We start from the raw sequence: 12,451 nt of genomic DNA, 5'->3' as shown, positions 1-12,451 counted from the left end.
TAGTACTTGGCGCTTAACAGATGCCATTATTATTATTATTATGACTCTGTCCACAGTAAGTGCCCAATAAATACGACTGATTGATCGATTGATACTCTGGAAGTGGTGGTGAGATACTTGTTAATCCCAAGATGATTTAGAGAGAAATCTTGGGCAAATGACATCTCTGCCCCTAAAACCAGCCTCTCCTGAGGTACAGCCAAACTAGCAAGGCTGTACTCCAGATTGGCTAATGCTGTTTCAGTGTACTAACCTGCCCCCTAGGGAAGTGCTTCCCATCCAGTGTGTAGTGGAAGACTACGGTGCCAGGGTGGCTTCTCGGATGTGCCATGACGGCTTTGATGCCACTATCTGTATTTTATAGAACAGACCCTGGGCAAAAGTCTGAGTGAGCCCAGTGATACCACCTGGTAGCTGCTTTCAGTCATGCACCAAACACAGTTTATGAGCTACCCTGTGCCTTTCCCCTCAAAACTGCCATGGACTTGTGGGTGAGGAGTGGGGTGGCTGTTTACGTAGTAGGGAAGTTGCAGAACAGAAAAACACATATTAAAGTGAAAGTGATTTCCAGGCTCTTATGTTTCTACCAGAGAACAATAATAATAATAATAATAATAATAATAATAATAATAAATGCAGTGTTGCCTAGTGGATTGAGTACGGGCCTGGAAGTCATAAGGACCTGGGTTCTAATCTCGGCCTGGCCACTTGTCTGCTGTTTGGCCTCGGGCAAGTCATTTCTCTCCTTTGTGCCTCAATTGTCTTGTTCTGTCTTATGCTGTCGAGTCGTCTCTGACCCATAGCAACACCATGGATGCATCTCTCTCGAATGCCCCACCTCCATCTGCAATCGCTCTGGTACTGTATCCGTAGAGTTTTCTTGGTAAAAATCTGGAAGCGGTTTACCATTGCCTCCTTCCGCGCCGTAAACGTCAGTCTCCACCCTTGACTCTCTCCAGTGGTGCCGCTGCCCAGCACAGGGGAGTTTTGACTTGTAGCAGATTGTCTTCCACTAACTAGCCACTGCACAAGCTCAAATGGAATGGGTTTGCCTCTGTTTGACTCTCCCTCCAGAAGTCGAGACTGATAAAGCACTAGAAACTCTCCAGGTGCGACCCTGAGAGGGGGTACCTCAATGATCTCATCTGCAAAATGGGGATTGACACTGTGAGCCCCATGTGGGATATGGACTGTGTCTAACCTGATTAGCTTGCATCTACTCCAGGGCTTAGTACTGTGCCTGGCACATAGTAAGCGCTTAATAAATACCCTAAAAATGACAATTGTGTTATTCATCAAGTCTTTACTATGTGCCAAGCTCTGTACTGAGTGCCGTGGTGGATACTAAATAATCAGGTCTCTCATGGGGCTCACAGTCTAAGTAGGAGGGGAGAGCAGGAATTGAATCCTCATTTTGCAGATGAGGAAACTGAAGCACAGAGAAGTTAAGTGACTTTCCCAAGGTCACATAGCAGGTACATGGCATAGTGGAGATTCCAACCTAGGTCCTCTGAGTCCCAGGCCCATGCTCTTTCCACTTGGCCACACTGCTCCAGGTGGTGAATCAATCAGTGGTATCATCAAGTTCCCACCAAGAGCTAGGCACTCAACTAAGCATAGAGAGCTGTAATCTGACTCTTGTGAGCCCGTTGTTGGGCAGGGATTGTCTCTGTTGCCGAATTGTACATTCCAAGTGCCTAGTACAGTGCTCTGCACATAGTAAGTGCTCAATAAATATGATTGAATGAAGCTTTACAACAATTAAGATGTCTGTCCAAAGCAAATATTTTCTTGTAAACCAATGGATTAGAGTCAACCAAATTTGATTTTGTGGTTTTTGACAAAGTATTTTAATTCATGGTTGCAGTGACCACTTTCAATTGGAACTAGAATCAGTGACCTGAAAAATATTGATCTGAGTGTTGGTGGGGATGGACCAGAGTTCAGGTAACCCAAATCCCCAATGCTATCCTTGAGATAATACTACCAAAAAGTCATGGAAAAAGCTGTACTTCTGCACCCAATTCTTGATAGAAATGCAGAGTTTCTGGTGTAGATTATATCTCTAGAAAGTCTAAATGTTATGTAGATCAGTACAATGACATGAAGCATCCTGTTGTGCTTTGTTCCTGCAGGATCTCTCACAAACTGTGTGGTATCCATGGGTAGATAATAATCATGAGTGTTTTACTGCTATGATTTTTTTCAATTTCCTTTCACTCTACACCCTCCTGCTGACTTCAAATTAGGATACCATAGTGGGCAGAGAGAGATGAGAGCTTGGCCCAGATTAACCATGTTTTATGAATCAAAGGATATCCTATGATGACAACTCATATCATAGTTTGTATTTATCTAATAATAATAATAATGGTATTTTGTTAAGCGCTTACTATGTGCACTGTTCTAAGCATTGGGGTAGATACAAGGTAAGCAGGTTGTCCCTCGTGGGGCTCACAATCTTAATCCCCATTTTCCAGATGAGGTAACTGAGGCACAGAGAAGTTAAGTGAGTTGCCCGTCACACAGCTGATAAGCGGCGGAGCTGGAATTAGAACCCACGGCCTCTGACTCCCAAGCCCATGCTCTTGCCACTGAGCCACGCTGCTTCTCATTTATATGGCCACCTTTAGCCAAGGAAGTTCAAAACCATTTAGAAACATGATCTCCTCTGCCTTCTTAACATACTCTGGTAGAGAATGAAGGAAGCAAGCAGCGTGGCTCAGTGGAAAGAACCTGGGCTTCAGAGTCAGAGGTCATGGGTTCGACTCCTGGCTCTGCCACTTGTCAGCTGTGTGACTGTGGGCAAGTCACTTAACTTCTCTGTGCCTCAGTTACCTCATCTGTAAAATGGGGATTAACTGTGAGGCTCACGCGGGACAACCTGATTACCCTGTATCTCCCCCAGTGCTTAGAACAGTGCTCTGCACATAGTAAGCATTTAACAAATACCAACATTATTACTATTTCCAATTGACAGTAAGGGAAATTAAGGTTCAGAGAGATGTTGAAAATTTCTTAGTGGGATGATCGGTTTCACTGGCCCTCAAATTTAGGAGAGGGTAGAGAAAGCAGGAGAGTCAATCTGTTGTGGCCCTCCCTGAGGGAAATTGTTGTGGTCTGGGAGAGCGTCTACCAACTCTGTTAAATTGTACCCTCCCAAGTGCTTAGTACTGTGAAGCAGCGTGGCCTAGTGGATAGAGCACGGGCCTGGAAGCCAGAAGATCACGTGTTCTACTCTCAGCTCTGCCACTTGTCTGCTGTGTGACCTTGGGCAGGTCACTTAATTTCTCTGTGCCTCAGTTACCTCATCCGCAAAATGGGGATTGAAAATGTGAGCCCCATATGGGACAGGGACTGTGTCCAACCCGATTTGTTTGTATCTACTCCAGCACTGAAGATACCCTAAAATCTGTTAAAAGAATGGAAGAACTAGAGGGATTTAGGACTCAGCGGAGGCAAACCAGAGTCTGAGTTGTAAAATGTCTCTGGGAGCTCTTTCAGCTTGGATTTAGGGCTGAGAACCCCTAATGACATCAGACTTAGGTCATACAGTGATTCAGGATTAGAGCCAGGAAGACAGTTGAAGTCTCCCAATTAATAATAATAATGGAGAAGCAGGATGGCTTAGTGGTAAGAGCACAGGCTTGGGAGTCAGAGGTCTTGGATTCAAATCCCAGCTCCACCACCTGTCAGCTGTGTGACTTTGGGCAAGTCACTTAACTTCTCTGTGCCTCAGTTACCTCATCTGGAAAATGGGAATTAAGACCATGAGCACCACATGGGAAAATCTGACTACCTTGTATCTACCCTAGCGCTTAGAACAGTGCTTGGCACATACTAAGCGCTTAACAAACATAACTATTATTATTATCATTATTAATCCCCTTTTTACAGATGAGGTAACTGAGTCACCGACAAGTGAAGTGACTTGCCTAAGTCACACAGCAGACAAGTGGCGGTGCCGGGATTAGAACCCACTTCCTCTGACTCCCAAGCCCAGCCACCAGAGCCCGCTCTATGGGAAGGATGACATACCTCCCCACTTCTCTCTCTCTACTCCCTCCATTACCAGGACTCCCATCCTTTTCCTTACAACCAGGAAGGTGAGGAAATAGTAGTAGTGACCCACAGCTGTCCCCTTACTCCAGACCTCCAGAGGTTACTGCCTGGGTGAATGACGGCCTTCCCAATCCTGCTCTCCTCAAATACACACCATTGGAAGGCCCGTCACCAGTTGACAGGGTGAGAAGCAGTGACAGCTTGACGCTGCTTCAACTTTCAGAACATGGGTAAGGCCGAGGCTACCATCCCGACTGTGACCTTGGCCGAAGCTGTGATTGCCAGACTCTCAGCGCAAGGAGCCCCTAACTCTGCTCCTCAAAACTCAGTTCCCTGCCCTGATTCATTTAAGCGCTTACTATGTACCAGACACTGGTGGATGCCAGCAAATCGGGTTGGACGGTCCTTGTCCCACAAGAGGTTCACGGTCTTAATCACCATTTTACAGATGAGGGAACTGAGGCCCAGAGAAGTGAAATGACTTGCCCAAGGTCACACAGCAGATAAGTGGCGAAGCCGCAGTTAGAACCCATGACCCTCTGACTCCCAGACACGTGTTCTATAGACTATGCCATGCTGAGCTTTATTTGGTTGGCAGGGAGGTGAGGCGCAGCTGTGTTGCCCCGATACCTTCCTCCATGCCTTATTGGGTCAGCACGGAGGTAAGGGATACCTACTTTTCTTCCTTCCCCCTCCCCCGGCCAGAGAAGTTAAGTCACGGGTAGCATTTTGATTTTGAGATGACCGGTGCCCAGGTTCACCTCAGCACAAAGCCTAGCCATAATATTAACAATAACGCTAGCTCTAAATGTAACTCTAAACTTAACCCTAGCCCTACCCCTAAATTTAACAGTAAAATTAGCACTGGACTAAGATTAATAATAATAATTATAATAATTGTGGTATTTATTAAGCGCCTGTTTTGTCCAAACACTGCACTAAAAGCTGGGGTGGATACAAGTCCCTGTCCTACATGGCTCTCACAGTCCAAGTAGGAGGAAGATCAAGGGAGGCCATCAGTGAGTGCCCCAGATAAAACATGGTCGAGAGATGGGCTCGAGTTTTGGCTGCGGAGGATGAACGGGTTGGAAGTGTCAAGGAGGTTCAAGCAGCAATTCTATAGATTGAATGTGAATTGAGAAGGATGGGAATGGGATGAAGAGACCCGTGCTTAAAAGAGAGAGAAAGAGAGCGAACCCTTCCATTGATAATAAAAAGTTGACAAGGCAAATGTGGACAGTAAAGGAGGATGGAGTTTGGTGGGTTTTGTACTTATCCTGAGAAGACTGTAAGTCATTCAAGAAGAAAAATAATGAAAGCACCTTTTCACACTGTACCACAATAGGGACACCCTGTATATTCTAGATCCCTATACTCCTATTCTCCTATTGTTCCAAGATCCCCTGAAATTCCACTTTTTTAGTGGAGGGAAGGTGTGATTACCTCCTTCCACCTCCTCCCCTCTAGGTCCTAGAACCACTTTGCACTTCTAGTTGTGGGAAGGTAACTCTGCCAACTCTGTTTCATTGTTCTCTCCCAAGCACTTACTACAGGGCTCTGAACACAGTAAGAACTCAGTAATTACCATTGCTTGATTGATTTTCACTACTCAAATCACAAGCACTCATGTTAACTCTGGTCTTTCAACCCGCTTGGAACTAGCCATGAAATGATCCTTACTAGCTATCCCTACATTGCTATTAACAAAATGCTGAGTATTTAAGTGGGTTTAACATTTAATAACTTCAGAACATTAAGTATGCATAAGCTTGTACCTTCTTCCAGACCCAGTCACATCTTGGAAAATAAAATTAATAATGCATCAGGAGATGGAGGACTTAACTCATTCATGATTTTTTTCAATAGATCGATCATTTTTCAGCTTTGCCAGTTGTGGTAAAAAAATAATTTTAGAAGTGAGAGATGAAGGAATATTTCTCTCTGGACAAATAAATGTGTTCTGAATCAAGCTGAAGCTGCATTACATTACAGTGAAGCACAAATAAAGATATAGATGTTAACCCCTGCACTGCTGGCTTTTGCCAATGTCCAGCTATCTGAGAAATATGACTCCATTGTGGTATGGAAATATTTTGCAGGTGGCTATGGCATATGAGACTTGTCTCATGCTGTCGAGTCATGTCCGACCCGCAGCGACGCTATGGACATATCTCTCCCAGAGCTTTCCACCTCCATCTGCAATTGTTCTAGTAGTTTATTCACGGAGTTTCCTTGGAAAAAATACAGAAGCGGTTTACCATTGCCTCCTTCTGCACAGTAAACCTGAGTCTCCATCCTTGACTCTATCCCGTGCTGCTGCTGCCCAGCACAGGTGAGTTTTGATTTGTAGCAGATCGCCTTCCACTCGCTAGCCACTGGCCAAGCTAGTAATGGAATGGATATGCCTCGGCTTGACTCTCCCTCCTATAGTCGAGACTGGAAACTCGCCAGGTGTGACTCTGAGAAGTGCATATGAAGCTACAACCTACTATGACCCACTCACTTTGCTCCATTAACACCAACCTACTTGCTGTACCTCAATCTTGTCTAGCTCGCCACCAATCCCTCACCCATGTCCTGTCTCTGGCCTAGAATTCTTTCTTCCTTAGTATCTGACAGACCTTCACTCTCCCCACCTTCAAAACCTTATTAAAATCACATCTCTTCCAAGAGGCCTTCCCCGAATAAGCCCTCATTTCCGCTATTCCCCCTCCCTTCTGCATCGCTCTTGCACTTGGATTTGTATCCTTTATTTGCCCCACCCTCAGTCCCACCGCATTTATCTACAAATCCGTAATTTATTTTAATGTCTGTCACCCTCTCTTGACTGTAAGCTCCTTGTGGGCAGGAAACGTGTTTACCAACTCTGTTATATTGTACTCTCCCAAGCACATAGTGCAGTGCTCTGAACATGGTAAGTGCTCAAGAATTATGATTGCTTCATTGACTGATGAGGCAGCTCAAGAGAGAACACTGCTTAATTTCTGTATTGCTTCTGGCAATATTAGTAATGTTGGTATTTGTTAAGTGCTTACTATGTGCGGAGCACTGTTCTAAGCACTGGGGTAGATACAGGGTCATCAGATTGTCCCATGTGAGGCTCACAGTCTTAATCCCCATTTTACAGATGAGGGAACTGAGGCACAGAGAAGTGAAGTGACTTGCCCACAGTCACACAGCTGACAAGTGGCAGAGCCGGGATTCAAACACATGACCTCTGACTCCCAAACCCGGGCTCTTTCCAATATTGTTTGCTTTCAGAGACCCTTAGTCGATCAATCAATCAATTACATTTATTGAGCGCTTACCGTATGCAGAGCACTGTAACTGGTGCTTGGGAGAGTACAAGGAGAGTAGAAGGAGAGAAGTGAGGTAGGAGAGGGGAAGTGATTGAGTGCTTTAAAACCTATCTGATGTAACAGTCGCCACAAAAATACAAATTGTCAACTCTATGGTGCTTTCAGTGACAATGTATGGATCCAAAAGCTGGACAGTGAAAAAACAGCATAGAAAGAACATCTTGAAATGTGGTGTTGTAGAAGGCTTTTGCAAATACCATGGAGTGTCCAAAAAACAAATCAATTTTGGAGCAAATTAAAGCAATGTGGTCCTTGGAAGGCCACATGACTTGACTTAGATGAACATATTTTGCACACATAATCAGGAGGACTAATTCTCTGGAGAAGACACTAATGCTAGGAAATGTCCAGGAAAAACGTGGAAGAGGAAGACCTGGAGTTAGATGGCTACAGACATAACAACAATAACGGAAGAACCTTTAGAAGAAGGAGAAGCAGCATCGCTCAGTGGAAAAAAGCCTGGGCTTGGGAGTCAGAGGTCATGGGTTCTAATCCTGACTCTGCTGTTTGTCAGCTGTGTGCTATCGCTATTGTTTTTGTTTTATTGCTATTGTTTTTGTTTTATTGCTATTGCTTTTGTCTGTCTGTCTCCCCCGATTAGACTGTAAGCCCGTCAGTGGGCAGGGATTGTCTCTATCTGTTGCCGAATTGTACATTCCAAGCGCTTAGTACAGTGCTCTGCACAAAGTAAGTGCACAATAAATACTATTGAATTGAATGAATGAAAGTGTGACTTTGGGCAAGTCACTTAACTTCTCTGTGCCTCAGTTCCCTCATCTGTAAAATGGGGATTAAGACTGTGAGCCTCATGTGGGACAACCTGATTACCCTATATCTACCCCAGCACTTAGAACAGTGCTCTGCATATAGTAAGCGCTTAACAAATACCAAAATTATTATTATTGTTAGAATGGTTACGAATTATGGCAAGAGAACAGGTCGTTCTGGAGAAAGTATATCCATGGAGTCGCTATGAATTGAAGATGACTCAACGGCACATAATAAATAATAATAAAGAGTTTCTGTTTGATGTGGAGGAAGATGGGCAACCACTGGAGGTGCTTCTCAAGTAAGGAAACGTGGACCGAAAGGTTTTGTAGAAAAATGATCCGGGCAGCAAAATGAAGTATGGACTGGAGTAGGGAGAGACAGGAGGCAAGAAGGTCAGCAAGGAGGCTGATGCAGTAATCAGGGTAGGATAGTGCTTGCATAGAGAAGCAGCATGACTTAGTGGATAGAACGTGGGCCTGGGAGTCATGAGTTCTAATCCCAACTCTGCCACTTGTCTGCTGTGTGACCTTGGGCAAATCACTTCACTTTTCTGTGCCTCAGTTATTTCATCTACAAAATGGGGTTTGAGACTGTGAACTCCAAATGAGACAGGGACTGTGTCCAACCTGATTTGCTTGTATCCACCCCAGTGCTTAGTACAGTGCCTGGCACATAATAAGCGCTTAACAAATACCACAATTATTATCATTATTACTAACATGGTAGTAGTTTGGATGGAGAAGAAAGGGTGGATTTTAGTGATGTTGGGAAGATTGAACCAACAGGAATTGATAACATTGAATATGTGGATTGAATGAGAGAGAGGAGTCAAGGATATCACCAAGGTTACGGGCTTGTGAGACAGGATGGATGGTGCTGCTGTCTACAGTGATGGGAAAGTCACGGGGAGGACAGGGTTTGAGTGGGAAGACAAGGGGTTCCGTTTTGAACATGTTAAGTTTGAGGTGTCAACAGGACATCCAAGAAGAGATGTCCTGAAGGTAGGAGGAAATGCGAGACTGCAGAAATGGAGAGAGATCAGGGCTGGAGATATAGATTTGGGAATCTGCATAGCAGTTGAAGCCATGGGGGTGAATGAGTTCTCCAAGGGAGTGGGTGCAGATGGAGAACAGAAGGGGATTCAGGACTGAGCCTTGCAGGGCTCCCATAGTTAGGGGGTGTAAGGCAGAGGAGAAGCCAGTGAAAGAGACTGAGAATGAGTGACCAGAGAGATAGGAGGAAGACCAGGAAAGGACAGTGTGTCAGTGAAGCCAAGGTTGGATAATGTTTCCAGGAGAAGGGGGTGGTTGACCTTGTCAAAGACAGCTGAGAGGTTGAGGATGATTAGAATTGAGTAGAGGCCATTGGATTTGCCAAGGAGATAATTGATGACCTCTTAGAGGGCTCTTTCTGTGGGTGAAGCGGGCAGAAGCCAGATTGGAGGGAGTCAAGGAGAGATTTAGAAGAGAGGAAGTGGAGACAGCGGGTGCAGATAACTCACTCAAGGTGCTTGGAGAGGAATGGTAGGAAGGAGCTGGGCTGATAACTGGAGGGAGCCGTGGAGTCAAGGGAGGGATTTTTGGGTTAGGGGAGACATGAGCATGTTTGAAAGTACTGGGGAAAAAGCCATCGGAGGGTGAACAGTTAAAGTTGGCAATCAGGGAGGAATGAAGAGAGGGGGCAAGTATTTTGGTAAGGTGTGAAGGAATGGGGTCTGAGGCACAGGTGGCAGGGGTGGGTTTTGAGAAGAGGCAGGAGATTTTCTCTTGTGATATATCTGGGAAAGATGGGCGAGATGAAGAAGGGGCAGGAAGGGGGAGGGACTGGAGAGGAGCATGGGAGATTTAAGGGTAATCACACTTGATGGTTTCAATTTTCTCAATGAAGTATGTGGTCAGGTCACTAGAGGCTAGAGAAAGGAATGGCAGGGGGACAGGGGGTTTGAAGAGGGAATTAAAAGTCTGAAACAACTGGTGAGGACAACAGGCAAGGAAGTCAATAAGGATGGAGAAATAATTTTGCCAGGCAGAGGAGAGGGCAGAGTTAAAGCAGATAAGGATGAACTTCAAGTGGATGAGGTCAACCTGATATCCTACAGCCGATGCAGTCGAGGATTACACTAGGTTCACCTTAGGTGATCAAAGGACACTTCCCAATGAGAAACAATTATGTTCCTCCAAATCCTTAACCTTAAAGCCACCCATCCTTTGAACTATCTCTTCCTCTCCTCTCTTTGCACTATGCCTGAGGAGCAGTGTTGCCCAGTGGAAAGACCATGGGCCTGGGATTCAGAGGATCTGGGCTCTAATCCTGGCTCTGCCAGTTTCCTGTTTGTGTGACCTTGAGCAAGTCACTTAACTTCTCTGTGACTCAGTTTTCTCATCCGCAAAATGGGATGTTCTCCCTCGCCCTTGGACTACGACCCTCTGTTGGATAGGGGCTGTGCCCGACTTGATTAACCTGAATCTGCCCCAGTGCTTAGAACAGTGCTTGACACATAGTAAGCTGTTAAGAAATATCATAATAATAACAATAATTCTCCCACTAGTCACATGAAGATGCGGGGGCTGCTTAGAGAGAAGCAGCGTGGCTCAGTGGAAAGAGTCTGGCCTTTGGAGTCAGAGGTCATGGGTTCAATATGAAACACCAAAAGAGAAAAAGGTGGGAGGCGGAGGGCTGGAGGCATCCCATCCTAGGGCCCATAATAATGATAATGGTAGCATTTGTTAAGCGCTTAATACGTGCAGAGCACTGTTCTAAGCGCTGGGGGGGATACAAGGTGATCAGGTTGTCCCACGTGGGGCTCACAGTTTTAATCCCCATTTGACAGATGGGGGAACTGAGGCCCCGAGAAGTGACGTGACTTGCCCAAAGTCACGCAGCTGGCAAGCGGCAGAGCTGGGATTAGAACTTGTGACCTCTGACTCCCAAGCCCGGGCTCTTTCCACTAAGCCATGCTGCTTCTCATTCATTCATTCGGTGGTATTCCCGGCTCTGCCACTTGTCAGCTGTGTGACTGTGGGCAAGTCACTTAACTTCTCTGTGCCTCAGTTACCTCATCTGTAAAATGGGAATTAAGTGTGAGCCTCATGTGGGACAACCTGATTTCCCTGTATCTACCCCAGTGCTTAGAACAGTGCTCTGCACATAGTAAGCGCTTAACAAATACCAACATTATTATATCCACGCTGCTCCGGGGAATGGAGCAGAGGGGAGTGAGAGTCTGTGTGAAGCATAAACCTAAGAAAAACCTTCATTTTGTCCTAAATCCCTGTGGTCTGAAGAAGACATCTATTGCAGCAGAGCTACACAGCACAGTTCCCCATGACAAAACCACAGGGGTTACCCCGCTAAGTCATTTTACTTCCTAGTACATATACACATCCAGCCCCTAATGTCTACATCAGCAAATGGTTTAAAAATTCTACTCAGTAATTTTATTTAGTTACTGAGAAATACAGTGTCTGCTGAAAGTACATTAAATTCAAGGAAATTTAATCTTCAAAGGTAATTGGATATGCCCTTTAATGGGGAGCATTCAAAACTTCACTACAAGCGAAGTGAGGGAAAAAAAAACCCATCTCTTCACAAATTCAGAAGAGGAGAATCTGAGCACACGTCTCCATTACACTCCAGCATTAGACCGGGGAATGAAAATTTGGATTGTTCAGGTGGCCTCTGGATTGCTCATTTGCATATGATGTTTGCTTTGTCTTCCAGACAGAATTTGATCTGAAGATTAGAATAGTTTAGATTAGATCAGAATTGGATCTAAATCAATGACATTTATTATGAGGCTACTGAGTACAAAGCAGCTACTTCAGTCAATCGAAGGCATTTACTGAGCACTTAGTGTGTGCAGAGCACTGTACTAAGCAGTTGGGAGAGTTCAGTACAACAGAGATGGTGGTAGACACACTCCCTAACCCCAGAAAGCTAAGTCTCAACAATTGACCCATCAATCAATTGTATTTATTGAGAATTTATGGAGAAGCAGCGTGGTTCAGTGGAAAGAGCCTGGGCTTCGGAGTCAGAGGTCATGAGTTTGACTCCCAGCTCTGCCACTTGTCAGCTGTGTGACTGTGGGCAAGTCACTTCACTTCTCTGTGCCTCAGTTCCCTCATCTGTAAAATAGGGATTAAAAGTGTGTGAGCCCCACGTGGGACAACCTGATTACCCTGTATCTCCCCCAGCGCTTAGAACAGTGCTCGGCACCTAGTAAGCGCTTAACAAAATACCAACATTACTGTGTGCAGAGC

This window comes from Ornithorhynchus anatinus, chromosome X5 (assembly GCF_004115215.2).
Source record: "Ornithorhynchus anatinus isolate Pmale09 chromosome X5, mOrnAna1.pri.v4, whole genome shotgun sequence".
Classification (NCBI taxonomy): domain Eukaryota; kingdom Metazoa; phylum Chordata; class Mammalia; order Monotremata; family Ornithorhynchidae; genus Ornithorhynchus; species Ornithorhynchus anatinus.
Note: the sequence above shows the minus strand (reverse complement) of the source record.